Source organism: Polistes fuscatus, unplaced genomic scaffold (genome assembly GCF_010416935.1).
Source record: "Polistes fuscatus isolate 324 unplaced genomic scaffold, CU_Pfus_HIC Scaffold8, whole genome shotgun sequence".
NCBI classification, from domain to species: domain Eukaryota; kingdom Metazoa; phylum Arthropoda; class Insecta; order Hymenoptera; family Vespidae; genus Polistes; species Polistes fuscatus.
The window spans coordinates 1,026,715-1,038,208 of NW_025113162.1; the positions used below are offsets into that span (position 1 = coordinate 1,026,715).

Below are 11,494 nucleotides of genomic sequence, written 5' to 3' on the forward strand. Positions count from 1 at the left end.
GAGAGAGAAAACAAAAAGAAATAAAAAAGAAAAAGAAGCAAAAAAAGAAAAAGAAAAAGAAAAAGTGGAAAGAGTAAGAAACCACGCGAAAAGACGGATGGACCGGCTAACTTGGCGGATTCGATGACGACGAATTACCACCACAACCACCACTACCACAACCATCACAACCACTACCAACAACAACACCAATAATAACAGCAAAAGCAGCAGCAGCAGCAACAGAAGCACGCTTGCCGCGTACGTTCCCATCTCTCCTACAACTTATCGATTCTGGAAGCCGTACTCGCGGGTGGTCCCTCAACGTCTACTCGATCTTTTCGTTTCTTCTCTTCCTTTATTTATGCCAACGCCGGCACGAAAATACACGAGCAGAGCAGTCTTTGCGAACTGCCCCCGAGGGCTGCTCCCTTCTACGTGGGTGGTTCTCGCGTGCTGGACCCTAATACGTTTATAATTGAAATGTTTATCGATAAAGACCACTCCGAAAATTCAAAATAATATCTACCTTTCATAGTTTTTCTTTTTTCTTTTTTTTTTTCTTATTTCTTAGTCTACTATTTTACTTTGTCCTTCGGATCGAGCGGACGTCGATTAAACTTTTTGGTGTTTTTTTAATTGGTATCCCAAATAAAACATAACAAGGATGAATACCTTCCAAAGAGAATTTTTCGTCCATTATACCGATTATAAAACGAACCACTCTTATTAAACCCGTCTCTATCTCTCTCTCTCTCTCTTTCTAGACAACGTTTTGATAGCTCTCTAAGAATGGACGAGTGTCTTACAAATTGTTCGAAAGAGATCGTAATTCCCGGGCGTTACAACCACTCACTTTCAGAGGAATATAAATCAAGATATCCTTTTGGCCATTATTAACTCTCCTACTCCTCGATCAGTCGTTCTTCTTTATTCATTAAACCATGATAAATCAAAGAACCGACCGGTAGAATTCACGAGCATTTCGACGTTTACGATCATTCATAATTCATCGTCGTCGGTCGTGCCGCGAACAGATTAAGAGAGAGGACTCTCTCTTTCTCTCTCTCTCTCTCTCTCTCTCTCTTTCTTCTTTTAAGTCTATGTATCGCGATATAATACTATTGTATAGAGAAAGAGAAGGTTGTAGGAATAGTATTCTGCAAAAATCTGTCGTCGCGTCCAGTTCAAATATTTGAAGTTCGCTTTTTGATAGGATATTCTTTTCAAACGGCGAATACTTTCTTGGCTTCGTCGTCTCTGGACGAAGAAAAGTAAGCGTCTACCAGAAAAAGAAGAAGAAGGGAAAGAAAGAAAGAAAGAAAGAAAGAAAGAGTGAGAGAGAGAGAGAGAAAGAGAGAAAGAGAAATATCGCGTGAATGGAAAAAAACGTAATCCGGCTTAACCAATTGTGGTTGCATCATGGCACGCGTGAGCTTAAGGGGATGTTTGTCGTTTGTAGGATCTCCTTCAAACTCACATCTTACGTCTTGGTTAATTGATTTTGCACCCGACTCCAGTCTGCCAGTCGACGCTCGTCTCCTTTCGAATTATCTCGTAGCACGTTCCACCTCGAGTATGCGTCATAAACGGCTAGACTATCCCGCGGAATCGCGAAATAATAAGATTACGCCGTCGAGACGAGGTTACACCTTGGAGTATACTGCTCTTTGCTTTGCAAATTGTGGTTTCGAAATTTTAACCTTCCCCTCTCTCTCTCTCTCTCTCTCTCTTTCTCTATCTCTCTCTTACTCTTACACGTACGATCCTAACAAACCACATTGATTACAGGGAAATCAAAAGGGTATGCTGTGATGGACGCATGACAATTCGATTAAAAATTACACGAACGGATGGCATTGAATTTGTACGATAACCATTTACATAGCAACAATCATAAATAATCTACACATGTTAATAATAAAATCAGATACACATTCTTACTCTTTCTTTTTCTCTTACCGTCTTATTTTATCTGTCGGTGTTGGTAAAAAATTGAAATCGAACACGGATGGAAATAAATCCTATTGTTCGCACCTTTTGCATACCTAATCTAATCTAAAAGTTTTCATAGACCGGCGAGTCTATCCGTTGAGTTATCCCAGTTAGATAAACGAGTCGCGGTACGGTGCACGTGCAAAAGGGAATTTATGAACGCTCGTTACATTCGATACGTACACGTCTTCGTTGGCCTTGATATTTTATCGAATCCTCTCTCCCACTCCCTTTACCATCTCTCTCTCTCTCTCTCTCTTTTTATCTTTCGCAAGAATAAGTTTGGTATGCCAAAGTTAATATCTCTGCGTCGTGAGTTTAGAAGGAAAGCTCATGCTCGGTCCAGCGAGCGGAACGAAGAATCCTCGATAGGATCGTAAAGCATAGGACGGGTTTCCAACTCTCGACGGTGGTCCACGAGGTCGAAACGTCGCGCTCGCGTGCGTTCGACTTCGCGGCTCGACTACAAGACTCGAGGAAAGAAGGACAGAATGTAAAAGAGAAAGAAAGCGAGAAAGGGCGGAAGGGAGGAAGGGAGGATCTTAGATGGCCGCGCGACAAATTCTCAAGCGCGCCGCTTCGTAATTGCGATTTACGAGCGCTAGAAATTCCTCCTTCCCCGCGTCACCTCTCGCGAATAAGTCAGCCTCTCCTTTCTATCTCATCTTCCTTCTCCATTCTCTTGTTCTTTCTCTTTTCCTCTTTCACGGGAGCGGGCACTTAATGGCGTGTTGAATAACGGATTTATATACGGGGCTCTGAAATAACCGGCGAGACGCGTTCGCGATACGCGACGGACGTGTTTACGACGCCGAAAATACAAATTACGTCGGACTAGACTTTTGCTTTAGTAAAAGCGAATGAGAAAAGTGAACGAGAGTAAGTGTACGAAGGCCTTTCTCTCCCTCTCTCTTTCTCTCTTTCTCTCCAACTTCCTCCCACTCTTTCTGTTTCTCTGTAAAGATTCTTATATGTGCCGTCTTAAGAGTTATCGCAAAAAGCTTCTTCTTCCGACAGATCTGAACAGAAAAAAGAAAGAAAGAAAGAAAAAAGGAGAGTAAATGGGTGGAGAAGAAGGAGGAGGAGGATGGGGGAGGGAAGGAGATATCTCGCTCGGTACGCGCATCATTAGGCTTTGCCGCCTCGACGAAAGAAAGATTAGATCCGGCTTTCTTGTTAACGCTTTCCAGGAATATCCATGAGAAGGAGCATCCGGTCACGGATATGCTACTCGATTTCTATACGGGAGGAAATCTCGTAAGAAAAAATTGCAATAAATTAGATATGGATATATAAGTAATCAGTTAAGAAAGAAACTTGAAACAAAAGAAATGTTTTTGGTTAATGGAATAGATCAGACAAATATCCTTAATGTTAATAAAATCAATTTCACGTTAAATCAATGACGGTAAGGTGAGGTAAGGTAAGAGAAAATGCTGTTCATATTACCGTATCCTTAGGAAGTAGGAAGAGAGAGATTTCTACTAAGGAGTAGAACTCTTAAGTCCTTGGAATCTTGTGGTTAGCAAGAAATCCAGACGTCTGTGAGAGTACCTAAGCGACCACGGTATCTCCGTGTACCATAGCGTTTCTCGGTCCATTCGAAGAACACGCTCGAGTCACCCAACGGACGTTCTCCGTTTTTGTCGAGAACTACGACAACGACAACTACAACGACAACGAAGACGACGAAGACGACGACGACGATGCACAGGAGAAGAAGAAGAAGAAGAAGAAGAAGGAGAAGAGGAGGTTGCTTTGCTTCTCAAAGAAAGAGAATGGGAGAAAGGGAGAGAGAGAGAGAGAGAGAACTCTGGGATCGTCGAAAAAGCAGAGTTTCGAGCGCGTGTGGCTGCCGTCCAGACTCGCACAAACGACTACGACGACGATCACGAGGCACGACGACCACCGTGAGTTGCAGAGAATCATGGGGTACGTCGAGTAGAAGAAGAGGAAGAAGGAAAGAGAAAAAAAAATAGAGAAAGAGAGAGAAACTAAAGCTAGCCAGAAGTGAAAGAGGGTGGGTGGACTCGACTCGGTTCGACTCGACTCGACTCGACTCGACGGCGTGTACTTGGCAATCGAAGGAAGCGATAAACCACGAAGACAATGCGAGCTCTCCATTGTCGGTGCCACGGAGTCTGAGGTGGAGAGTTCTTCTCGAAGAAGGCAAAGGTGGTGCGCCATCGGTTGCCTGTTTCGATCCTCCTCCTGGTGTTTCTGCTGCTGCTGCTGTTGCTGCTATTTATGATGATGATGATGATGATGATGATGATGATGGTAGTGGTAGTGGTGATGGTAGTTGTAGTGATTGTAAATGAACTAGGAAATAAAGAAGAAAGGAATACGACAAATAAAGGAAGGAACAGAGAGAGAAGGGTTTAGAGGATTGGGGCGGGTTGACGTCGCAAAGGTCCAGGCAAAAAGTAAACCGACTGCTAACCCTGGCTGGCTCCCTAGTACTATTGACTAACTTCAGTATTCGCTGCAGTCTTGCTTTTTTTTCTCCTTTTCTTCTTCTTCTTCTTCCCTCCTTACCCATACTCCTCTTTCTTTGAAGGCAGTTTCTACCTCGAACCATTCTACTTCCCGCCTCCCCTCTAACCCCTTTCTGCAATTAATTAGCTCTCGACCACGGCGATCGAGTTCGCCGATGTTCGGCGAACTTTTAATCCGAACTGCTCGTGACTCTCGGCCCTCGTCATCGTGCCCCCGGAATCTTTCTTAGCTTCCGATACTTTTTTGCTTCATTTATATACCTCCCCGTCCTCTCTCTCTCTCTTTCTCTCTTATTCTTTTCCTCTCTTACTTTTTCTTCTACTACGTCCAATTTCTCCTCCTCCTCCTCCTCCTCTTTCTCCATCCTCCTCCACCTCCTTCGACGACTCTTTCTACTCGCCGCGTATTTCTTTCCATCGGATTGCATCGCACGACATGTGCTCGCCCGCTGACTCGATTTCTCGGCGATATCTAGCTTTCTTTTTTTTTTTCGTTTGGATGCCGAGCAAAAAAATAAAATAAAAGAAAACGAAAGGAAAAAAGAAACCGTAGGATGTAGTTCAAGGGGGTAGAAACAGCAAGCAGGAATGTTTTAACGTAATTGCCGTAGCGCGGGATCGGTTTATCGACGTTCACCGTTCGAGCCCAAAGCGTATCCATCTCTCTTAATGTAATTGTGTGGTCGATTAAGCTAATCGATGAATGGTAATTGGATTTTTTTCACGGTTCGCGGCCCGGTTATACGATCGATCGATGAAAAACTCGAAGAACAAGAGAGATGAACGCTAACAGACGATTTTTATTATTATTATTATTATTATTATTATTATTATTATTATTATTATTATTATTATTATTATCCAAACTACCAACGAGAGATTACAACATACGTTCTTTCTGCACAATAAAAAAGAATTTAAAAACAAAGAAGGAAAAAAAAAGAAAATGAAAAGAAATTTATCGGAAAAGCATTATAATAATGAAGGGAACGGTCGTTAGTCGAATAATTATTCCTGATGGAATTATGTTCTATCGATCGACGAAAATGTGATTCTATCTCACGAATTAAGCAAGATCGATTATTTGTCTGTCTTTTTTTTCTACTGAAAAAGATTTCTCTTTCTCTCTCTCTTTCTCTCTCTCTCTCTCTCTATCTATCTATCTATCTATCTCTTTCGTTCTCTTTATATTCCTTTTTCTTTCTTTTAGGAAGGGATAAATAATCGTCTCCGTCGATTCTCCGGCACCGCAAGCGTTTTTCTCCACGTGTATTCGAGGAAAAGCCCACCCTCGGCCTTTCTCTCTTTCTCTCTCTCTCACACTCATCCGCCTTCTACTTTACTACACCCTCTGTCCCAAGCTCCATCGGATTTGTTCTCGACGATAATCGACGGGAGGATACCCGTCGTCTGCTTGCTGCATTATCAATCCCACTGAGAGATAGACGCAGATAGAATGAGAGAAAAAGAAAAAGAAAGAGAAAGAGAAAGAGAAAGAGAAAGAGAAAGAGAGAGAGAGAGAGAGAGACAACCGTCGACGAAAATCACCGCGAAGTCTGCCTGGCATGCTCGCTTGTTTTCAGGTAGGAAAAAAACTGATAGCAAAAAATGAAAGCTCCGCGTTTCGGAAGCTTTTCTCGGTTCAACGAGAAAATAGAAGACGGTTCTCCTCCTCCTCCTCGTCATCGTCCTCGTCCTTGTCGTCGTCGTCGTTGTTCGTCTTTACTCCGTAGGGATACAGAAAGAAGGTGTGAGAGAGAGAGAGAGAGAGAGAGAGAGAAACAAAACCAGTCGGGCTTGGACACGATGAGGAAAGCTTTCGTCCATTTTCTTCGCGAAAAATATGATTCCTTTCCGGTGCAGGACGTTGATCGAGAATCCCTCGATTAGGAGGCATTTCTTTTTCCCTTCCCTTTTCCCCCTTTCTTTTTTCCTCTTTTTTTCTTTGTCTATTTCTCTCTTTAAAAGAAGAAAGAGATTTTCTTCGCGTGAAGGAAGTACGAGAGGAGGAAAACAGTGAACTACGAACCATCTTCCACCAATGTTCTCTTCTAGTATACTGCTACAAGTTTATGTTCCTCTTATTTTGGTGAAAAATATAGTCGTATTCTTTGAGAATATTCGTAAATAAGTATGATAAGAATAATAATAAATATATATATATATATATAAAAATGAAAATAAAAGAGTAAAATAAAAAAAAAACAAATAAAACGAGATTCGTAAGAAAATGTAACACGCGGTACGGGAGCTGGTATGTCGGTAACATAATACCGAGAGAAAATTTACGATCAGTCGTGATTCATCGACGGTACGTTCTTGTCTTCGATCTTTCGAAGCCTCTATCTCCCTCAGCAAATTTAATAATTCTCCCTATATTACTCAGCGAACGAACGTACGAACGAACGAACGTACGAACGAACGAACGAACGAACGACCGAACAACCGAACGAACGAACGAATGAACGAACGAACGATGGAACAAGCAAGCGCGAGTTTAATCTCCGACCGTAAAAGGAAAAGAAAGAAACGAGCCGAATGAATATAATTTCTTTTAACGACGGAACAGAAGGAGGCGTAATTCGACGAGATCGAAAATTTTTATTTCTACGTAAAGTGCATGAATTACGACGTCTTTTTCATACTCCTTCTTTCGAACCGTAGATTATTTTCCTCTTTTTTTTTTCATATTCATGTCCTTTTATAAAACTTCAAGTAGAAAGAATCGAGTATCGTTTTCGTAGCATAGTCGCCATTGCACGGTAGTTTTCTATGTTCAAACAAAAAATAATAAATATATTTCGGTGGAGGAATCTCGTTCTGATTCAGACTCCCACCGGGGCAAAATTGCAAGAATGACCCCGGGGGTCGCGGAGGAGGACTAATGTATGCGGACGTACCTACAGTTCTTTACGTCTACTCAAGTCCCCTCTACCCTTTTTTCTCTTCTTCTTCTTCTTCTTCTCCTCATCCTTCTACCTCTTCCCTCGACTTGGAACGAAAGCCGTCTCGATCCTCTTCTTCTTCTCCTCCTCTACTCCTCCTCCTTCATCTTCTTCCTTTTTACGATCTTAAGCTGTCCGCTCTTTGGAGGTTCCTTTTAACGGTAGACACGGAAAGATAGAAAGAGAGAGAGAGAGAGAGAACCATCTTACGTAATCGAAGTCGCGAAAAAAAAACAAAAATCCTTTCTTATATTATAGTAACGATCAGCATAAGATTCTTGGATTAATTCTTAAAAGGGAGTCGTGTCGAAATTCGTGAAAATATTTTACCGATCGACGTTAAATGAAAAATGAACGCGAAGTTATTATAACTAGTTTCAACCCTTTCGTGGTAAAAAAAGAAAAAAAATCAAAGTTATACGTACGTACGTAATAGGAAGATAAAAGATAAGGAAAGTCGTACGCATAAGCATGACGAATTTGCCGACACGAGTTTGACCCTCTCTTTTCTCTTTCATGAACGAAAGGGACGTGTTCCGTTAATAATAATTACTAAAAGAGAAAGAGAGAAAGAGAGAAAGAGGAAGAGAATGAATAGTAGTGAATGGTAGTGAAGGGAGTTTTCGAAGGGTGATACCAGAGTCAAAAGTATCGTTAACGCTATCGACTCGGCGTTTTTCGAAAGGCTTCCGCAAGCAAGAGAACGAACGAGTCACGCGATCGGCGCGTAGTCGAGAGTTTGCACACGCGAAACCGAGTACTAAATCATCGGTGCTCCTCATTAATCACGGAAAGTGAGGTCGCACGGCCACCCGGCCGCGTTCGCCGTCGCGTCGTTACAAATCGTGTTACGCGAGATGAGCGAGAGATAATCGCGGCACGGGCACGGGCACGGGCACGGGCACAGACACAAGCATGATTCGCTTCGAAACGACCGACACCGTCAGATCCCCGTCGACCGGATCGAAACGACGAGGTTTTACGACGCGTCGTTTACCTCGCACGCGCTCGCACGCAAACTAACTTTTCTTTTACTTCACATGAAATCGACTCTGCTCATATTTTACCTTTTATCTTATTACGTATTTACATAAGTAAACGCATACAGGATTTTTCGAGCAAAAATACCGTAAGCTTATTCGTCAGAATTGTTGAAATCTAAAAAGTTCGATGAATTTTTCAAATTAATTTTTATACTCATTTAGATCCACGCAAGAAGTTGTCAGATATTTCTATGCGCGCATCGAAGTCTCTCAGATTTGATTAATTCATCACGTTTATTAAGTTTTGTATCTAATTATATCCTCGATTTAATTTTATACGGAAAAAGAAAACGTAATACGATAGGAAATTTGGTTTTTTTTTTAGATCTAAAGCGTGTCCCGTACGCATAGTACTTACTTACCTACTTAATTAAAAAAAAAAGAAAGATGAGTGGTCGATGAGGGAAAGAATGGTGTTCGGATTTTGCGGGAGTATCGCGAAAGTAACGAGGAGTGAACGACGCCAACGACATTACGGATTTCGCCGATCGGCTTAGCCTGAGCTACCGTGAGCCTCGTCACAGCTGTTCTACCAAAGCGAAAATTCCCTCTGTCCTTTGGAATCCCAGGCAGCGTAACGCGACGACGTCATTACTTATGCAAGCCCCACTTACAGTTCACCCTAAAAGCTACCCTAACTCTCTCTTTCTCTCTCGCTCAAAGAAGAACGCGTTACGTTACATTCCCTAGAGCGAGTTTAAACCCCTCGTAGGTAGGTAGGAAGGAAGGAAGGAAGGAAGGAAACGCTCTCCTTCGGTTTGAGGCCCTTTTTACCAATCGTCCTTATGAACCATCATCCTGATTTCGTTCTTAACGAACAACCATCGCTAGTAATTATCCCTTCCTATGAATTATTACTCTAATTAATTAGCGTTATTAACGTTTACCTTCCTATTCCTTCCTCGCATCCTATATTACTTGTTTCATCTTCTAACCGTTTACTAACCTTAAGTCCTTAGTTATAACGAGTAGTTGTATCCAGTATAACGAGTAGCTTTAATAAAGTGCGGTAGCTAAGGGATCGCCTGGCCGATTCATCGACTGCTTTTATCTGCTGCCTGTGGAATCAAGGTAATTTTGTAATTTCCTGCTTGTGGATGGATTACAACGGATTCACCAACCGGCAACTGCTATGCGTTCAATAGAATACGATCAGAGTTAACCGTGTGTATTGCCATTGCTGGAACGATCATTGAATAGCGTCGATAACTTGTTGATCTTCGAACTCGTTTAGCCTCCAGTGATCCACCGAATTACACTGTCAAATTATAGACATATGTATATGTTACTATAAAATACTTGAAATCCGTTATACTTCGCGAGTTGATTAATAAGAAATCAAAGTTACTAACGCTCATGAATAGTTCGCATTTTATCTATGCACTTGAAGCAACGGTGACTAAAACCTGTTGCTGCGAAGTTAAGAAATTTATTACATTAGTAACGTCTATAGAATTTTTTTTTATATAAATATCTAATACTGATTTACTATTTTATTTTATTATTCGATATTAGCGTCGTCCAAGAATCTGAGATTATTTATGTTCCTGGATAGTTTGCATTTAAACTAGTCAATTCGCAATATAACGGATTTCAGTTATTTACGGTAACATATAAATACCTGTGGATTTATATCATACTTCCATATTCTCAACGATATCCAAAGGGTCTCAATGTTCAGGTATCTGATAGAAAAAAAGCAAAACAAAAGGAAATAACTGGTATTAGTTTGTTGGGTAATCCCAAAGCAAAGAAAAATACGACCTGTGTTGGTCCGATAAAAAAGCTTGGACTATCGTTATTAAAAAAAAAAAAAGATATAATTTACATAAAGCCGGGAGAATCTCTGTAATAGTCCGGATAATTCCCAGGTCGATCGAGTAGGTACCAGGAAAGCCAAAGGAGGATTTCTCTTTGGAAGTCTTTGTTCCCGTTACACGAGTATATTCTTCTTATTCCTTTTCTCTTTGCTATCCCAGTAGGTAGATATATATATATACCAAGCAAGATCTAGAAGGTCCAGAGAAGAGGATAAACCGTAAAAGCAAAGAATCGTTCCTTAATGACTACGTCTGAAAACGATGGGGTCGCACGTTTTACGTGAGCCTTCCTTCCTTTCTTCCTGCCTTCCTACCTTCCTTCCTTCCTTCCGTGCACGTGAAGTCTTAATTGGTCAAGCTCACGACACGTTTCTAAAAAAGAAAAACATAAACAGGATAAGAGAATAGAAGAGAAGAAAATAATGAAACATTAAGTGTTACCAAGATTTATCGTGATGGGTCTTTTGTGAATTGGACAACAGAAGCATTTGATAGAAGGTTCGCGCTAGGTAGCTTACTTGAATAATCGATGACTATCGGTGGTTGGCGTTGGTGAATCGATCGGAAGTAGGTTATAATTAATTCACCAGAGAGATGGAGATAGGAATGAAACTCTGATTTGGCAAAGAGTCGATTTTGACAAGAAGAGAGAAGGACACATATCTAAACAGGGTGAGAGGGAGAGGGACAACGTATTCCTGGTAGCTATACTGTCTGATGAACAGATACTATCCTGTCCCAGCTAGTCGTCCCTACATCGTCCTGTTGCTGCCGTAACGCTCCATCAATGATGTATTACACGAATCGAGTCTGTATTACGAGTCTCTCGATACTACTCACTCTCCTCACTCCCCGCTACCAGCCCTTCCCCGGTCGTCTCTATTTTCGATCAATCTATAGATATATATATATATATATATATACCTATCAATCTTCCTTACCCTCCGGTGTTGGGCATAAGCGTGCCAATTGTAAAATTAACAACATATCGACGAGCGTAGTCAAATGAATGAAACGGTAAACGAAAACGTTGCTTGTGTTACATCTATGGTCGTACCAACAACGGACAACGAAAAATATACTACCCTCAATCGTTTAAACCCGTACCACACTCCCGAATATCCTCTCGATAAAAAGGTATTGATGTATTTTAATCGACTTTGCGTAGCAATCGCTTTCGACCCGGATCCGTCGAAACGCTACGTGTAGTCCTT

The 11,494-nt window shown here is 41.4% G+C and overlaps 1 long non-coding RNA gene across 1 annotated transcript; it reads right to left on the minus strand.

Moving 5' to 3' along the window:
* Positions 1 to 9,415: 9,415 nt before the first annotated feature.
* On the minus strand, positions 9,416 to 10,211 carry LOC122524926. The gene is made up of 3 exons (XR_006305671.1): positions 10,082 to 10,211; positions 9,582 to 9,718; positions 9,416 to 9,518 (listed from the first exon to the last, which is right to left on the minus strand). It is a non-coding gene; the product is annotated as an uncharacterized LOC122524926 (long non-coding RNA).
* Positions 10,212 to 11,494: the final 1,283 nt, after the last annotated feature.